At 39.3% G+C, this 20806-nt stretch overlaps 1 protein-coding gene across 6 annotated transcripts in view; it reads left to right on the top strand.

The window, feature by feature from the left end:
- The first annotated feature begins 509 nt into the window (after positions 1–509).
- LOC135209049 (uncharacterized) overlaps positions 510–20806 on the top strand; it is a 62501-nt gene continuing 42204 nt past the window's right edge. For 2 of the 6 annotated variants that reach the window (XR_010313287.1, XM_064241601.1), the window contains exon 1: positions 510–793. The gene's annotated coding sequence lies outside the window, so the exon portion shown is untranslated. Of the gene's footprint in view, positions 794–4238; positions 4376–5029; positions 5216–20806 lie in introns of those variants that run through there. The other 4 variants (XM_064241600.1, XR_010313288.1, XM_064241598.1 and 1 more) reach the window with 4 other exon arrangements.

Genomic DNA, 20806 nt, shown 5'->3' with positions numbered 1-20806 from the left:
TATTGAGCGTAATATTGTACCGAGAGGTTATACATAATGTTTAATGTACGTCATATATAATGATGTCAAAAAACGAAAAAAATATATATATATAAAAGGAAAAAACTTGCTAGGTAACTGGTTGACTCCAGATCTCTCAGTTTTAGACATATGATGTTGGGCGTTAGTTGTTGCGGGGGTAGGGGGGGAGGGGTGTTCATTAATAAGGGGGTTGGGGGTACAAGGAGGGTTCCGCAGGATGAATGGGATTCTGGGAAAGGCAAGAAGTGGTTAGTAAATGTCAAGTAAGGGGAATGAACGGGAAGGGTCAGTCGAAACGATAAAGAGTGAATCTGCTAATTTGCGAGGAAGGGGAACGGTTGGGGAGGGATGTGACGGCTAGATGTAGGTGGTAGTGGGTGAGAGGGGGGGGGGGGGAGCGACGGAAGTGGTGGCGTGGGGGGGGGGGGTGCTGGGGTAGAGAGTCTGAGAGTAGTCCAAGACCGACTGTCGTATTCCCGTCACAGTTCGCGTCGAGTGATGCCTGAGAGAAGATTCCTCTGCGATCCGTTGCTCTTCTCTCTCTCCCTCTCTTTCTCTCCCTCCCTCCCTCCCTCTCTCTCTCTCTCTCTCTCTCTCTCTCTCTCTCAGTCACTATTTCTCTCCCCTGTCTCTCTCTCCCTCCCTCCCTCGGAGGACGGAGAACTTTTGATAAGTGTTTAGAGTGCCGCAGCGACATTGTAATGGACATAACAGGATTTTGCTGTTAAGTCATGATATTCTTTGAAGATCCGCCCGTGGAAAAATGATTTAGGTAAATATACATTTTTCTGTAGTTTCAGTTGATTGTAGCTTTAGTAAAAATGCAGAGATGCCGTAATGAGACGTACCATATATAGTTCTTGGTGTCGATAGTGACTTGTTTTTAAGAATCCCGAGAATAATCTTTATATTTGAGACTTAATTTAGAAAGTAAAAACAAGTTATTGATTGAACATAAGAAAGTATTGTGAACTTGTCAATACTTTTAAAAGGTGAATAGTACTTATAGATACTTTTTTGGTACGACAAACATGCTTTAGAATAAAGCTGCTATAACAAACTAGCACAATTAACCGCATTTGTACGTACCACCCTCTTTTGAATTTATACTTCTCTTCCTGAATAGGCTATATAACCCGTTGGGGCATAGTTTCAAGCTTATCCTATTTTAGGACTTATCAGGTCAGCATAAGCTAACGTAACCTAGGTCTTGTGGCTTCTTTTCTAACAGCTTAATTCTGATTGTTTATCCGCAACTAAACTTGAATCGTAGCTTATCAGTTAAGCTCTAGCCTACACGGTGTTTATCTTCTTACATAACCTAATTCATGACCAGTTTTATTATATGACCTGTAAGTTTATCTGACATAGGGATTACTTCCTACCCTAACTTTATTTAGGATTTGTCGTCTAACCCAACGTACTCTGGGTCTTAGTTTTTAAAGGTAACCTCACTTGCGGTCTGTCTTCCTTTAGGGCTTATCATCAAGCCTAACCTAGCTCTGACTTAGGGCATATACCCCAATGTGACCTTGTAGCTACCGCGCTGTGCACTGTAGGCATTAATCAAGGCCTTTGCCGCATCCCTTCGGCCTCTAGCTGCAACCTCTTCCATTTCTTTTACTATATCCCCATTCATAGTCTTTCTTTCATCATACTTTCCACCCTCTTCTTATTGTTTCATTGTTAAATGCGAGGTTTTCCTCCTGTTACACCTTTGTAGTCTTTTACACAACTTTCCTCTCAGCGCCGAATGACCTCATAGCGCTTGGTTTTCGGTCTAAATTGTATATTCTAGTCTGTTTTCACCTTCTAACGCAGCATGCCCTAAGACATATTGTGTGACCTAACCTTGCTAAAGGCTTATCTCTGACCTAATTTGAAATAGGTTTATCCTCTGACGTAACCCAGCTTCAGGTTTATCTTTCATCCTAATAGAACTTGGTCTAATTTAATCAGACTGTCACCCTAACATCTTTGTCTTTTTTTTTTTTTTTTTTTTTTTTTTTTGCTGGGCAAACCACCTACTAGTATTAATCTGCCCTTTTCCCATTTTATTTGGAAACAAGACTATTTGTATGCAGCTCCAAAAGGATAGTTCTGTTTTCTTTCCCTCACTTGTCCTCGGAGTACTGGTGTAATTAGCAATTGCATATGATTAGCTTTTGTGTAATAAATGATGTTTTTTTTAACATTATTTTTATTGTGTATCCGGAACAATAAGAGAGAGAGAAAGAGAGAAAGAGAGAGAGAGAGAGAGATTGCTGTTGTCAGAATGATCACAATGAACTTCGCATGAAAATATACTCGAGGAAACGCCAGTAAATATTCGATATTAGATGGCAACTCGAAATTCGATAATGCCTATCTGGCAACTCTGTTGACACGCCATCCCGTCGGGTTCAGCAAGTTTCGTCTCTGAATGATTTTAACAATTCTTCAATAGTAGATGACATGTCACAAATGTTCACCTTTTCGAATGAATGCCCGACGAGTTAGTCAGGAATCCGAGAATATTTCGATGGGCCCCCAAACGGCCTAGACACCAATTCGTGCGGGAAAAGGACCCAACAAAATTCCATGCTTTCTTGCTTGGTTCCTGATTGCTGGGTATGGAAGTGTTTGCTGTCTTCAGGCGTTTGATCTACACACACACACACACACACACACACATGTTTATTTATTCATCTTAATCCATATTTTTGGGGAGCTGAGCTGGTCCTCTAAAATTCAAATCGTGGCAACAGTAGGCAACAAAACCTACACTTGAATATTAAAACATCTCGCCCCTAGCAGTAATTTTTGGCCAAGGCTAGACCGGCTTTACATGTAGCTTGCAATCTGAGTGATTTATCGGCAAAAATGTATCCCGTTTAAAGAGGCAAACTGCCAAAAGAAATCCTCCATCTAAACGAAGCTGCTATGTTAAGTTGTTCTCACGATGGTGTAACGGTAGCTTCTCTTCGAATGATTATTATTATATTATCAATATAATATTAACTTGTTGTAACGCAGCATATCAGAGGTAACAAAGCCGTTGTCGCTGTGTTTATGATGGCAACGCCACATAAAAAAAGACGCAACAGTGCCGTGTTGTCTTCTTTGAAATCGGAAGGGTATCAGAAGCAACAGAAACTGGTCGGTGGTCTGGGCTCAGTTCTTTAAGTCAAGTAAACCAGGGCCTCTTCTGTTCTGACAGTGATTATAACACCGGGAGTGCCCTATTGGTAGAATATGCTAATTTGGGCGCTTCTGTGATAAGATCTGCATTGATTTAAAAAAAAATTATATATGATTACTCGAAAACCTTTTATGCTCCGTGTTCCGTCTTGAGACTAGACCCAGATTAAGTAGACTGGAGTTGAAGCTGAAATTTGTTAAGCTTAGAGGTAGACTAAGGCCTACCAGATTCAGAATTGACCTTACTCATCGTAGGCAAAGTGTTATAATATGCTTAGACGTTGAACTTATAGATATACGGAACTTGAAAAAAAATATTACTGGACTCTTTAAGTTTGGTACCATTATATAGATTAGACAGTCATACAGTATAACGAGGAGATAATGATAGCTGAATATTTTTAAACGTCAAACTAAGCACAAAGCTCACTGAGTGAGTAGATCTCTCAGAGTATTTTCCCCGGCTCCTTAAATAACACTACCGGCAGCTCTCGGAAGCAACAGTTGCCTAATGATGTTTTTCATTATTTACACGTGAAAATTGTTCCGATAGCAACTAATCTTCTACGTTCTTATGGATCTACTATGCCATTGTTCAGATGACTTATTTTGCGTGACGAGCAACGTAATTCTGACGTAGATCGCTGCGAAGAAGGAAGAACGAAAGAAAGAATACTGATTAAAGCAACAGACTTATCGCATGACTTGCACCCCCATATTTTTGGCGTAATTTTCCTCAAGTGTTTTTTTCCCAGTGTTCCGAACCTCTCTGACCGCGCGCTGACTGTCATTGGGGACAGGAGGGGTGAAGCGAAGGATTATAAAAAAGAAAGAAAAAACAAAGGGTTGGGGGATAATAGGGAGATGGAGGGGTGGGGACAATCTACAGATAAGGATAAAACCGCTATCGTATCTCTTTTATTTTTTTGGGGGGTGAGATAGCAGTTGAAAGAGAGAAAGCTAATTGCAGGGAGAGAGGAGGTGAGTAACGGAATAGGCTCCCAGTTGATTGATTCATGCAGTGACCGTTACCCAGACTCGGTACGTGTGGATATACTGCTCTAATTGCTGTGGGAACAGTAGTGATGATCGCGGCTAGATAATCTGGAAGTGGCTGCCTTTCCTGGTGTGAATTCAGGGAGATCATGGTTGGGTGTTTGCATTTTAGGCGCAGGTTAGATGAAAATCTACACTTTGTGTTTACTTTAACAGGGAAATGTGCGCTGTCACATTTGTACTTCTGTGGTAAGGGGTCTCAATTTCTGGAGGACTCTTAGTGTACTGTGGCTTTATTAAACTATACAGTTAATTCAGCACTTTACCGCTAATTGGTGTGCTGGAAGTTGAATGGAACTAACCTTTCAAGGGGAGAATGTCCATGGGTGTGCGAAGAACCATGATGAATGCTCTCTGTGTTGCTTAAAAAAGAAAAAAATACAAGATGCTGAGCAGCTGAATACTAATGGCAAGAAGCATGTGACTGGGAAGGCCAAAGAGTTATTATCTGTTGTGTATGTGTGTGTGTATATATATATATATATATATATATATATATATATATATATATACAAACGCATAAGTAAAATGACTTGTCATGTTAACTGTGAAAGTGTGAAATTTTTAGTTTGATTTTGAGTGTGCCTCATCTATTTTGCTGTAGGCAAAATGCTAGTTAAGCTGGTTGATATAAATACAGCAAGATGATCGTGCTGGGTGGCTTCAGTGTAAACCTTTAATGCAAAAGTAAGAATGATTTGACAAGTTTCAGTGTTTCTTGAGGGTTAAGATGATGTAAGATATATATCTGAAAACATACTCGTTTTTGCAGGATATGGCATTTGATATACTGGTTGTCTGGTTTTACGCGACCAAAAGAATCGGTTGTGTAGGATGACGTGAATACAAATATGTGGGAAGATGGAAATGGCCTACTGGAATTAATGAGAATAGCTGGGAATTTCTGAAGACCGTTTTTGAACAGACCTTTTCGAAAATAAGTAGTATTCTCTATTGCGTAAGTTCATCAGGTTTTATGCATTTTTACACGTCTATACATGTATGTATACCCTTATCAACTTTAGGCCCATCGTGTAACAAAGGGTGGCTGTTGAGAAATAACACTGAAGTTACTGTTACATTTATGTCTTGGCTACTGTTTTTTTAAGAGCTCATTGCTCAGTAAAACTTTTAACTTTTATATGTATATTATACACTATACACACACCCACACACATATATATATATATGCGTGTGTGTTATTTCGTGTTATCTCTCAACCAGAAGTGCACTGTGACATCATAATTTGCAGTAGGTTACTAAACCGTGGGAAATTGCGTTCACCCGAAAGTGTACATATCAGCTAGATATTCTGTGAACAGTAGCGTATACTAGGTGTCAGTGAAGTCCCATTTGCTTACTGATTAAAAGATAACCGTAATACGCCATGATAATTTGAACATTATCTGTATATTTATCAGTCGCACAAGCTTAGGAAGTGGTGTGTCACATATAGTAGAATTCAGAATGATACTCTCTCTCTCTCTCTCTCTCTCTCTCTCTCTCTCTCTCTCTCTCTCTCGTTCTTTCCGTTATGTGAAAATGGTTCTCTCTTATGTAATCCAATCTTTCATATAAGCCTTTTACGTACCTTCAGGAAACTCTCTCTCTCTCATCAGGCATTATTTACGATTCTTCGCAGCGTGCCTTCGCTCCTAGCTGCAACCCCTTTCGTTCCCTTTACTGCACCTGCATTCATATTCCCTTTCTTCATCTTACTTTCCACCCTCTCCTAACAATTGATGCATAGTGCAACTGCTTTGAGGTTTTCTTCTTGTTACACCTTTCAAGTCTTTTACGGTCAATTTCCATTTCAGCGCTGAATGACTTCACAGGTTCAGGTTCCAGTGTTTTAAGCCTTTGGCCTAAATTCTTGTATTCAATTCAATTCGGACGATATTCCAAGATTCTCGACGACACCGGGACGCCTGCGCCTAGATAAAAACCAATCTGGTTTTGGACCCGGTGACAATGGGCGACTGAGAGCGTCTCAGTTGTTGCTGGATGTAGTCCTCGGTGACATTTTGCCTTTACAATATCTGCTCCAGATTGGTTGCTAAGGGAACGCACTGAATCCGCGCCAAGTCTCAAGACCGGCTTAATCTCAGAGTATCGGTGTTTACGCGTTCTTTTTAGTTTTCTGTAAGAGAAAACAATTGAGATGGATCTTATTCTGTTCGTCCTCAGATCTTCAAAGCTACCGAGGCTAGAGGGCTGCAAATTGGTATGTTGATCATCGACCCTCCAATCATCAAACATACCAAATTGCAGCCCTCTAGGCTCAGTGGTTTTGATTTTATTTAAGGTTAAAGTTAGCCATGATCATGCGTCTGGCGCCGTTATAGGTGCCAACAACACAGGCCACCACCGGGCCGTGAATGAAAGTTTCATGGGCCGCGGCTGAGTTTCATACAGCATTATACACTGTACAGAAAACTTTACGGCGGATTTTTGTTACTTGTTTCATATTTGACGGTTCTTTTAGTATTTTATCTTTTATGTGGTTATCGTGTAAGGTGACGACCCCCTTGCATATATAATGACGTAAGAAGGTTGCAGTGATAACACTTAACTTTATAGTCTTTTATTCCCTATGCATGACTGTAAAGTGCTTGAATACTCAACATACGACATTGCATTGCTTATTCTGAGACATCAAAACGTTATGTCACGTAACGTAGGACGTCTGACTTTAGTACTGAACTCATGACATCGATGTGTTTTTGGGCTTAACAGATGAAGTCATAGTACAGTGTCTAGTTTATGAGGGACTACATGACTTAGACTTGTATGAAAGTGATCTTATACATTCTACTTCATATAACTTTAATACTGAAAGTATGATGTCACAATGTTTTAGGGCTTAATATTTGATGTCATAATACCTAGTGCTTACTTTATCTTCCCGCCACTGGCCAGTGGCATAAGGCTGAAAGACCTAGAACTATCCTAGTACTAAAACGACAACACCGATTAAATATATAGTGCTTAAATTATGTGATGTCAGGTGTTATATACAAAAAAGGGTAATACCTAGTACTACCCTTTTTTGTATATAACACCTGACATCACATAATTTAAGCACTACATATTTAATCGGTGTTGTTGATTTAGAATTACCTGGCCTTATGCCAGCACGGGCTCTAAAGGTAGATGTACCGAGGGCGCTTTAGCATGGGCGTTCACTCTTCGAGGAACAAGCCGTTTAGGGTGAAATACAATTAAAACATCTGGGCAAAGATTTCTCATACAACAGAGGCTGTGTTTCTTTAGTGATCGTTCACTAGCCACGCTTTCTGGGCAGCGATTTCTCATACAATGGAGGCATGGTTTCTTTACTGATCCTTCACTAGCCACACCTTCTGGGCAGCAATTTCTCATACAATAGAGGCATGGTTTCTTTACTGATCGTTCACTAGCCACGCCTTCTGGGCAGCGATCTCTCATACAATAGAGGCACGGTTTCTTTACTGATTGTTCACTAGCCACGCCTTCTGGGCAACGATTTCTCATACAATAGAGGCATTGTTTCTTTAGTAATCGTTCACTAGCCACGCTTTCTGGGCAACGATTTCTCATGCAATAGAGGCACTATTTCTTTACTGATATTTCACGCCTTCTGGGCAGCGATTTCTCATACAATAGAGGCACGGTCTCTTTACTGATCGTTTACTAGCCACACTTTCTGAGCAACGATTTCTCATACAATAGAGGCAATATTTCTTTACTAATCGTTCACTAGCCATGCCTTCTGGGCAGCGCTTTGTCATACAATAGAGGCATTATTTCTTTAGTGATCGTTCACTAGCCACGCCTTCTGGGCAGCGATTTCTCATGCAATAGAGGCACGGTTTCTTTAATGATCGATCACTAGCCTTGCCTTCTGGGCAGTGATTTCTCATACAATAGAGGCACGGTTTCTTTACTGATTGTTCACTAGCCACGCTTTCTGGGCAACGATTACTCATACAATAGAGGTAATATTTCTTTTCTGATCGTTCACTAGCCTCGCCTTCTGGGCAGCGATTTCTCATACAAAAGAGGCACTATTTCTTTACTGATCGTTCACTAGCCATGCCTTCTGGGCAACGATTTCTCATACAATAGAGACACTATTTCTCTACTGATTTTTCACTAGCCATGCCTTCTGGGCATCAATTTCTCATACACAAAAGAGGCATGGTTTCTTTATTGATCGTTGACTAGCCACACTTTCTGGGCAATGATTTCTCATACAATAGAGGCACTATTTCTTTACTGATCGTTCACTAGCTATGCCTTCTGGGCATCAATTTCTCATACACAATAGAGGCATGGTTTCTTTACTGATCGTTGACTAGCCATGCTATCTGGGCAATGATTTCTCATACAATAGAGGCACTATTTCTTTACTGATCGTTCACTAGTCACGCTTTCAGGGCAGCGATTTCGCATACAATAGACGCACTGTTTCTTAACTGATCGTTCACTAGCCACGCCTTCTGGGCAACGATTTCTCATACAATAGAGGCACTATTTCTTTACTGATCGTTCACTAGTCACGCCTTCAGGGCAGCGATTTCGCATACAATAGAGGCACTGTTTCTTAACTGATCGTTCACTAGCCACACCTTCTGGGCAGCGATTTCTCATACACAATAGAGGCACAGTTTCTTTACTGATCGTTCACTACCCACGCTTTCTGGGCAATGTTTTCTCATACAATAGAGGCACTATTTCTTTAGTGATCGTTCACTAGCCACGCCTTCTGGACAGCGATTTCTCATACACAATAGAGGCACGGTTTCTTTGATCATTCACTAGCCACGCTTTCTGAGCAACGATTTCTCATACAACAGAGGAAATATTTCTTTACCGATCGTTCACTAGCCACGCCTTCTGTGCAGCGATTTCTCATACAATAGAGGCACTGTTTCTTTAGTGATCGTTCACTAGCCACGCTTTCTGAGCAACGATTTCTCATATAATAGAGGCAATATTTCTTCACTGATTGTTCACTAGCCACGCCTTCTGGGCAGCGATTTCTCATACAATAGAGGCACTGTTTCTTTACTGATATTTTACAAGCCACATCTTCTGGGCAGCCATTTCTCATACAATAGAGGCAGTTTCTTTACTGATCGTTTACTAGCCACGCTTTCTGAGCAACGATTTCTCATATAATAAAGGCACTATTTCTTTACTGATCGTTCACTAGCCACGCCTTCTGGGCAGCGATTTCTTATACAATAGAGGCACTGTTTCTTTACTGATCGTTCACATCGTTCACTAGCCAAGCCATCTGGGCAGTGATTTCTCATACAATAGAGGCACGGTTTCTTTACTGATCGTTCACTAGCCATGCTTTCTGGGCAACGATTTCTCATACAATAGAGGCACTATTTCTTTACTGATATTTTACAAGCCACGCCTTCTGTGCAGCCATTTCTCATACAATAGAGGCACTGTTTCTTAACTGATCGTTCACCAGCCACGCCTTCTGGGCAACGATTTCTCATACAATAGAGGCACTATTTCTTTACTGATATTTTACAAGCCACGCCATCTGGGCAGCGATTTCTCATACAATAGAGGCACTGTTTCTTTAGTGATCGTTCACTAGCCACTCCTTCTGGGCAGCGATTTCTCATACGATAGAGGCACTATTTCTTTACTGATCGTTCACTAGCCACTCCTTCTGGGCAGCGATTTCTCATACAATAGAGGCACTATTTCTTTACTGATCGTTCACTAGCCACGCCTTCTGGGCAGCGATTTCTCATACAATAGAGGCACTATTTCTTTACTGATCGTTCACTAGCCACGCCTTCCGGGCAACGATTTCTCATACAATAGAGGCACTATTTCTTTACTGATCGTTAACTAGCCACTCCTTCTGGGAAGCGATTTCTCATACAATAGAGGCACTATTTTCTTTACTGATCGTTCACTAGCCACGCCTTCTGGGCAACGATTTCTCATACAATAGAGGCAGTGTTTCTTTAGTGATCGTTCACTAGCCATGCCTTCTGGGCAGCGATTTTTCATACAATAGAGGCACTGTTTCTTTAGTGATCGTTCACTAGCCACACCTTCTGGGCAGCGATTTCTCAAACACTAGAGGCACGGTTTCTTTACTGATCGTTCACTAGCCACGCTTTCTGGGCAACGATTTCTCATACAATAGAGGCACTATTTCTTTAGTGATCGTTCACTAGCCACGCCTTCTGGGCAGCGATTTCTCGTACAATAGAGGCACTATTTCTTTACCGATAGTTCACTAGCCACGCCTTCTGGGCAGCGATTTCTCATACAATAGAGGCACTATTTCTTTACTGATCGTTAACTAGCCACTCCTTCTGGGCAGCGATTTCTCATACAATAGAGGCACTATTTCTTTACTGATCGTTCACTAGGCACGCCTTCTGGGCAACGATTTCTCATACAATAGAGGCACTATTTCTTTACTGATCGTTAACTAGCCACTCCTTCTGGGCAGCGATTTCTCATACAATAGAGGCACTATTTCTTCACTGATCGTTCACTAGCCACTCCTTCTGGGCAGCGATTTCTCGTACAATAGAGGCACTATTTCTTTACTGATCGTTCACTAGCCACGCCTTCTGGGCAACGATTTCTCATACACTAGAGGCACTATTTCTTTACTGATCGTTAACTAGCCACTCCTTCAGGGCAGCGATTTCTCATACAATAGAGGCACTATTTCTTTACTGATCGTTCACTAGGCACGCCTTCTGGGCAACGATTTCTCATACAATAGAGGCACTATTTCTTTACTGATCGTTAACTAGCCACTCCTTCTGGGCAGCGATTTCTCATACAATAGAGGCACTATTTCTTTACTGATCGTTCACTAGCCACGCCTTCTGGGCAACGATTTCTCATATAATAGAGGCACTATTTCTTTACTGATCGTTAACTAGCCACTCCTTCTGGGCAGCGATTTCTCATACAATAGAGGCACGGTTTCTCTACTGATCGTCCACTAGCCATACCTTCTGGGCAACGATTTCTCATACAATAGAGGCACTGTTTCTCTACTGATCGTTCACTAGCCACGCCTTCTGGGCAGCGATTTCTCATACAATAGAGGCACGGTTTCTCTACTGATCGTTCACTAGCCAGGCCTTCTGGGCAACGATTTCTCATACAATAGAGGCACTGTTTCTCTACTGATCGTTCACTAGCCACGCCTTCTGGGCAGCGATTTCTCATACAATAGAGGCACTGTTTCTTTATAGATCGTTCACTAGCCAGGCCTTCTGGGCAACGGTTTCTCGTACAATAGAGTCACTATTTCTTCACTGATCGTCACCCGTCACCCATACTTTCTGAGGGCGACATGAGCTTCTGTCATTTCTTAACCTGTTGGGTTATGCTAATAGATACACTTTTATCACTTGATAATGACTTGCTAACAACTAGCAATGAAGCGAGAGCCAAAATCATAGCGCCATTGTTCTCGGGTATTAGATCTATATGAATCACCCACTATGAATAACTTATTTTTAGCTATGGATCACCAATATCAGTTTCCTAGTATCTCTGTGAATCACCATCTTATGAATAAGGCCTCTGCAACTGGCAGACTAAACAGTTTCTTCACATCTCTAGGAACCTTTGTTTTCATGTGTCGTTATTATAAACAGTTTTCTGAATATAATACTTTCTCCGTTACATATTTGCTGTGTCATTTGATGTGAAAGAATGTTAATAATGATATGATGTCACAGTGCACAAAAAATGACATCATAGTATTCAAGTGTGCACGACCGATGATATCACAGTGTTCTATTTCAAAGCACGTGACCTTACAGTGTTTTGGCAACAAATTCATGTCATTGTTATTATGACTTACAGATGTCATCGAAGTCTTGTGGTGCATGGTAGGTGTACACGTAAAGCCATTGCTCCTATTGCTGAATAACCGCTGGTTCCATGCAACGTAAAAACACTATACAAACAAATATTGTCTGTAGCAGAATGACATCACAGGGGTTGCTAGTGCTCTTGTTTATAATAAGAGCAGCATATCATATTAACCAGGGTAACCAAATGAAATAAGATACTTACAAAAAATGATATCAGTTTGTCACAATGATAGCTGAGATCAGTTTACTATGGCCATCAATTGACATCGATTTGCATTATCCGAAATCTGGTTATTTCTTTAAACAAAACCAGTCAGCATGAACATTTAGTGTCTGAAGTTTCTCATGGGCACTCTAGTTTTTGTTGAACAATATTTAATGGTAACAAAGTTATAGTTGAAGAGGGGTTCGCATCAACTATTAGGGTATTTCCATATTCCTTGTGATGGTCATTGTTAACTCAGGAAATGTAGTTTCGTAATCTCTCAGAAATGTATTCGCTTTGAGAAGTTTGCATCTTAAATAGAATGAAAATATTGTTTGGCATTATGAACCTCTCAAAGAGAATTTTGGTTCAGAGTAATTTCCCAGAAGGCTGAGATGCATCGAGAAATTCCCAACCGCCAAGAGAAAAGACGAATGATTTAGTGAAGTTCTTGCAACCATAGAAAATGGTGGTGAGACTTTACCAACTTCCCAGAGAGAGAGAGATTCAGAGAAATTGACTTGACACCGGGAAATGCCGTCGAGAGATTCCTAACCTCCCAGAAAGAAGAGTGTCGAAAGAGAAGTTCTCATAACCATGAAGAATGACATTTGCAGCATTCCAGAGAAAAAGATGCAGCGGAAAAGTGCTCAAAACCGTTGGAAAAAGACGTTTCCAGCCTTCCAGAGGGAAAAGTGCAGCAGAGAAGTTCTCATAACCAAGGGTAATGACATTTCCAGCCTTCCAGAGGGAAATGTGCAGAAGAGAAGTTCTCATATTCAAGGGAAATGACATTTCCAGCCTTCCAGAGGGAAATGTGCAGCAGAGAAGTTCTCATATCCAAGGGAAAGGACATTTCCAGCCTTCCAGAGGGAAATGTGCAGTAGAGAAGTTCTCATAAGCATGGGAAATGACATTTCCAGCTTTCCAGAGGGAAATGGGCAGCAGAGAAGTTCTCATAAGCATGGGAAATGACATTTCCAGCCTTCCAGAGAGAACAGTGCTGCAGAGAAGTTGTCTTGACCACCTAAAATGACATTTTCAGCTTCCCAGAGAGAACAAGCGTCACAGTCTCACAGAGGTCTCATAAGCATAGAAAATGACGTATCCAGCCTTCCAGAAGGTACAGTGCCACAGAAAAGTTCTTGCAAGCATGGGAAAAGGTCGCTTTCGACCTTCCAGGGTCAAAAGTGCTGTAGAGAACTCATTTCCATACAGAATGAAATTTCCAGCCTTTAGAGTGACTAGTAGCTCAGAGAGTTCTCCTAACCTTGGGAAAGAAAATATCCAGCCTTGGAGAGTGAGTAGTGTCTCGGAGAATTCCCCAAACAATGGGAAATGAAATTTCCAGCCTTTCAGAGTGATGGAAAATGAATTTTCCAGTCTTTGAGAGTGAGTAGTGGCTTCGAGATTTCTCCTAGCTATGAGAAATAAAATTACCAGCCTTTCAGAGCAATTAGTGACTCAAGAGATTTTTCCTAACTATGGAAAATGAAATTTCCAGCCTTTGAGAGTGAGTAGTGGCTCAGAGATTTCTCCCAATCAAGCAAAATTAATTTTCCAGTCTTTCAGGGCGAGTAGTGGCTCAGAGATTTCTCCTAATCATGGAAAGTGAAATTTCCAGCCTTCCAGAGTGAATAGTGACTTGGAGAACAGTGAGTAATGGCTCAGAGGTGCTCCTAACCATGGAGCATCCTCATGGTAGGGCTCTCTCTCTCTCTCTCTCTCTCTCTCTCTCTCTCTCTCTCTCTCTCATCTATCTATATATATATATATATATATATATATATATATATATATAATATATATTTATATATAAATATGTCTATATAACACGCACATATACATATATATTTATTTATTTATTTATTTATAAGCAAATACCACAAGAAAAATAATAAGCAGAAATTCGTAACTACGAATTTTTGCCTATCATTTTATCTGTGGTGTTTGGTTATATCATGAAGTCACGTGTATCTACTGCAATTAATATATATATATATATATATATATATATATATATATATATATATATATATATATATATATATATTAATTGCAGTAAATACACGTGACTTCATGATATAAGCAAACACCACAGGAAAAATGATAGGCAAAAATTCGTAGTACGGCGTCTCCAGGCAAGAAAGAGCTGCCTGAACCAGTTCAGATGGCGCGTGTGAGTCTGCTACGCGATCCCCTAAACCACCACAAATGAGAACTAATGATGGGTGAGCAAGATCTAGTAGTAGTCATCTCCCCAGGTTTCTCTCAAGATAATTTTCTGTTCAGCCCACCTGACTTGCCTGTGATTCTCGGCGTCATTACAGCAATGTGTTATGAAAATGATGTAGAAGAAAACTATTGAGATGGCAATTTGTTGTCTGTCCGTCCGCACTTTCTCTCTCCGCCCTCAGATCTGAAAAGCTACTGAGGCTAGAGGGCTGCAAATTGAGATGTTGATCATCCCCCCTCCAATCATTAAGCATACCGAATTGCAGCCCTCTAGCCTCATCAGTTCTTATTTCATTGAAGATTAAAGTTAATTATGGCCATGCGTCTGGCACCGCTTTAGGTGTCAACAACGCAGGCCACCATCGGGCCGTGGCTGAAAGTTTGATTGGATGCGGCTGAGAGTTTCATTATACGCTGTATAGAAAACTCGAATTTGCATTTTTCACTTGTTTTTGTTTTGTTATTTTAGTCCGTGAACTAGAAAGCGTTTTCCTTCGTTGAATTTTACTCGTTCTTTTGTGGGTTGGATGTTTAGCGAGGCGTTTTCTTGTCTGTTTCAATCGTATCCTGTTAAATGATTACGAAGTTCTTTGGCATCAGCCTGTCTTGAAGACAGTTGACTCAGGATGCTTCAGTGAGGCCATAGGAGTTTGTAAAGTGTCTTTGCATGCCTTGTATAGTAGTTATAATAAGGAAAAAACGAGCATGGTAACCATACGGATGTTATCGGTGCGGGTGGGTTGGAAGCTGGCATTAGTTGCCTTACAGTAGTAAGGTATTTAATACGAAAAGACAAAATCAGTTTGCCATGCAGAAGTTATATGGTTGGGAAAAACAAACATAATAACCCTTACTCTAGCTACAAACATGTAAAAAAAATGCATCCGAGTTTTCTGTACCGTGTGTAATGCTGTATGAAACTCTCACCCGGCCGTTGTGGCCTGTGTTGCTACGTTGCCAGACGCATGATCATGGTTAACATTAATCTTGAATAAAATGGAAACTACAGAGACTACAGGGCTGCAATTCGGTATGTTTGAGGATTGGAAGGTGGGTGATTAACATACCAATTTGCAGCCCTCTAGCCTCAGTACTTTTTAAGATCTAATGGCGGACAGAAAAAGTGCGGACAGACAGACAAATAGCAATATCGATAGTTTTCTTTTACAGAGAACTAAAAAAAAAAAGAGTACAGGTGATTTACTGAAGCTATAACAGCGGGAGTAGTTGTATGTAAGATGCGTCAGAAAAGTTTCATATAGTAGGAATGCCCCCATCATTCAGGTATCTCTGAGCGCCTCAGTGGGCGTGATCGGCATGGTCTTGGCCTGCCACCTCTGTGGCCGCGAGTTCGATTCTCGGGCTTTCCATTGAGGCGTCAGAGATGTGTATTTATGGTGATAGAAGTTCACTCTTGACGTGGTTCGGAAGTCTCGTTGGTCCCGTTGCTGAATAACCACTGGTTCCATGCAATGTAAAAACATACAAACAGACAAAAACAAAGATTGATTCATTCGCATAAACTGGCGTCACAACAACCCAGTGAGTTCTAGTGCGCCTGCGCCTGCACCAGAAGTATCCCACATTTCTTATAATGTATCTGCCGGCGAAAGCGTTCAACATCACCGCATTCATCATCCTTTCACTATGCAACCCCTTTCGTTCCTTTTACTGTACCTCCTTTCATATTCCGTTTCTGCCACCTTGCTCTATCCACCCTCTCCTAACAATTGATTCATAGTGCAACTGCTTTGAGGGTTTCCTCCTGTAAAGGCGCTGTCACACTAGCGAAATTTCCGTCGACTTTTTCTGAGTTAGTCATCGACTTTCCAAAGAAGTCGACGTCATTCCATACTCTGGTTGTCACACACGTTCTTCTTCATACCGTGGTTGTCGTCGTCAAAACGTAAACAAGCCATCTGACCTGTGAGTTCCCGGAATGATAAAACAACTATGCTTTATAACAGAAAGCAATTAGTGGGTCGTGCTTGCAAGTGTTTAATGATGTTGCGTAGAATTTAAAAAAAAAAAGTCTTTGGGTTCGGTCCTGGTTAAAAAGATGTGATAAGTTTTGTTTAAAAAAATAAGGTAGGCCTGGCCTAGATAGGCTATTCGTAACATTTTTACACAACCACAGTCAGACTGTATTATAAATTAAGCAAGAGAAACACTGCAAAAGTTTTAAAGATTTTTGTTTATATGATTTCCAAATGCAAAAAAAAAGACGAAAAAAAAAAACAATGACAGCAGACCTAGGCTATATAACAATCTGATATTCACGATATAGCATGATTATCTGTATAAAGATCAGCAAGTTCAGGAAAGTTTTCCCTGAGTCGCATGGTGATCTCTTGGTAATTTTTTCATTTAAGACCCTTTTTCATAAAACTAAGATGCTTATGGTCCCATAAGCATAATCTCTCCCCCATATCTTCGACCAAAAACTGTTCTGGCAATCTTGTCCACTGTACCAAGAACTCCATCTTGCATCTGATGACTTGAAATGCGCGCTCTCCGAGATATACACAAACAATAAAGTCGACGGTAGCGATGGGTTGAATTCGATCGGTACCGTTTTCAAAATTCGTGACGACGACACCAGAAAGTCGTCGTCAAAACATGAAAAGTCGACGTCAAAATCAAAAGTCAACGGAAATTTCGCTAGTGTGACAGCGCCTTTACACCTTTCACACCACTTACTGTCAGTTTCCGTCTCAGCGCTGAATGCCCTCATGGATCACTGTGCTTGGCCTTTGGCCTAAGTTCTCTGTTTAATTCAATTCCGATCGTCAGCTCGCAATGACATCTCTGTTTTCTGTTGTTCTTGACAAACACTGACATACACTTGCTATCTTCATATATAGTATAGTATTTTACACTGCCCATTGATTTTTTACCAAATTGTTTTTTTTAATAATAATTGTTGTAGCGAAGTTTCGTAATTTATTTAATGAATGTTCACCGCCGGCTTTTATTATTATTATTATTATTATTATTATTATTATAATTATTATTATTAGTATATAATATTCTTCCGAAACATGAGTAGAAAACACCGTAGAGTTTTTCGCATTGCTCGTTACTTGGTAATATTTATAGAGCATAACCGGTATCTGAATTGTAATTCACGGATGTGAATGAAAAATTGCACACTATTATTATTATTATTATTATTATTATTATTATTATTATTATTATTCTACAAATGACATTCATTTGTAAGCCAAGCCTCCGGGAACTAACGAGAACATTGTGTGGTATTCTTTAACCCTTAAACGCCGGAGCGGTAAATAAAAAAAAATGACTCCCGTGTGCCGGAGGGGTTTGAGAGTGAGCGCGTAAGAGGGAAAAATATTTTTTCAAAAAATCACAGCGCGCTTAGTTTTCAAGATTAAGAGTTCATTTTTGGCTCCTTTTTTTCTTCATTGCTTGAAGTTTAGTATGCAACCATCAGAAATGAAAAAAATTATCATTATCATATATAAATAATGCGATATATGATAGCGCAAAAACGAAATTTCATATATAATTGTATTCAAATCGCGCTGTAAAAAAGCGCAAACGGTTGAAGGTAACAAGTTACTTTTTTTTTCGTTGTAATGTACACTAAATTTCAATCATTTTGGATATAACAAATTGTAAAACGATAAAGCAACACAGAGAAAATATTATCACAAAATAATGCATGAATTCGTAACGCGCTTACGTAAACACATATTTTTTTTTCAAAAATTCACCATAAATCTAAATATTGTCCTAGAGACTTCCAATATGTTTCAGAATGAAGACAAATGATTGAATATTACTATACTGTAAGAATATTAGCTTAAAAATGCAGTTTTCGACCATATCTGACGAGCTAAAGTGACCGAATGTCGAATTTTTTATATATATATTTTTTTATATGTAATTATTAATTATTTCGGAAATAAGAAAAGCTACAACTTTCAAATATTTTTCGTTTTATTCTACATGAAATTGCGCACATTTTCATATATAAAACTCTATGAAATGCCTAATATGAAACGGAGCAAATATTCCAGAGAATGGACTTACGCATTTCGGAGATTTGTGGCGGAGAATCCGCGCGCGGAGGGAAGGAAAGTTTTTTTTTTTAAATTCACCATAAATTTAAATATTGTGCTAGAGACTTCGAAGTTTGTTCACGATGAAGATAAATGACTGAATATTACTAGACTGTAAGAGTTTTATCTTACAATTGCGTTTTTCGACCATTTCTGTAGAGTCAAAGTTTGACCGACAAAAATGGTTTTTTTTCTATTTATCGTGATTTATATGCAAATATTTCGAAAATGAGAATAGCTACAACCTTCAAACTATTTATTGTTGTATTATACATGAAATTGCGCACATTTTCATATATAAAACGTTATGTAACGGCTAATTTAAAATGGTGCAAACATTACCACAATCGCACGTATGATTTTTTCGGAAGAGTTACCGCCGCGGACGTAAAGAAAATGTTATTTTTTTTCATAAATTCACCATAAATCGAAATATTGTGCTAAAGACTTCCAATTTGTTGAAAAATGAATGTAAATGCTTGAATATTACTAGAATATAAGCGTTTTAGCTTACAATTGCGTTTTTCGACCATTTCGGTAGAGTCAAAATTGACCGAAGGTTGAAAATTTGTCACTTATCATTTTTATATGAAAATATTTCAAATTGATAAAAGCTACAAAACCATGGTTGTTTTAGTTGTATTGTGCATGAAATTGCGCACATTTTTCAAATATAAAAACTTATGTAACGGCTAATTTAAAAATGGTGCAAACATTACCACAATCGCATGTATGAAAATTATTTTCGAAAGAGGTTTTTACCGCGCGACGTAAGGAAAAAGTTTTTCAGTTTTTTCCAAATTCACCATAAATCGAAATATTGTGCTAGAGACTTCCAATTAGTTGCAAAATTAAGTTAAATGATTGAATATTACTAAAACTATAAGAGTTTTAGCTTACAATTGCGTTTTTTGACCATTTCGGTAGAGTCAAAGTTGACCGAAGGTGAAATTTTGGCACTTATCGTTATTTATATGAAAATATCTTAAAACTGATAAAAGCTACAATCATGAGTATTTTTTTGTTGTATTCTACATAAAAATGCGCACATTTTCATATATAATACTCTATGTAACGGCTAATTTAAAATGGTAAAAAAATTATGTCAAAGTGACAAAATAATTTTCCGAGATGTGTCACAGATACTTTTTAGTGCGGCAGAAAGAAATTCGCGCTTGCGCGCCTGCGTAACGATTGTAAACAAAACAAACACCTTGATCCGTGAACTCCCAGCATCCCCCAAGGCGCGTGATTCAAGAGTTTTCGGCTGGTAGGCCTAAAAGTATTTTTTTCCGCGAATTTTTAAAAAAACTTTTGTATGTCGACGTAAAATACGTCCAGTCGGCACCCGAGAGACAAAAAATGTCGACGTAAATACGTCCAGTCGGCGGTTTAAGGGTTAAATATAAATACACGATATTCACATATGATAACAATACCTGTAAACTTACATTGCCTTTATATATTAGGTAATTATGTGAAAGCGGTTAAAGGTGTGTATGCTTGTATGTGTATGTATATTTGGATTTGCATTTGTTTTGATGTAATCCCAAAATAACTGTCTAAGCTCCTTTAGGTCAAAGGTTAACAGTAGTTTCTCATCTTAAATCTTCACACTGAAACATTTCATAACATCATGCTGAGGCTCTTCATACTAATGAAGAGTCATTATATCCTGGTACTTAACATCATACAGAAGCTTTTCATACCAATGAAATGTCATCATATTCTGGCACTTTTTAGCATCATACTGAAGCTCTTCATACTCATCAGGTGTCATTATATCCTGGCTCTCATTAACATCATACTGAAGCTTTTCATAGTAACGAAGTGGCATCATATCCTGGCGCTTATTAACATCATATTGAAGCTCTTCATACTAATCAAGTGTCATTATATCCTGGCACTTATTAACATCATACTGAAGCTTTTCATAGTAATGAAGTGTCATCATATCCTGGTACTTATTAACATCATACTGAAGCTCTTCATACTAATCAAGTGTCATTATATCCAGGTACTTATGAGCATCATACTAAAGCTCTTCATACCAATCAAGTGTCATCATATCCAGACAGTTCACACTGTACCACTTCATATTGAAAAAATAAGTGTCATCATATTCCAGCACTTGCAATATCATCTCATAATGT

Source organism: Macrobrachium nipponense, chromosome 37 (genome assembly GCF_015104395.2).
Source record: "Macrobrachium nipponense isolate FS-2020 chromosome 37, ASM1510439v2, whole genome shotgun sequence".
Taxonomy (NCBI): Eukaryota; Metazoa; Arthropoda; class Malacostraca; order Decapoda; family Palaemonidae; genus Macrobrachium; species Macrobrachium nipponense.
This window is presented reverse-complemented; position numbering and strand designations above follow the sequence as displayed.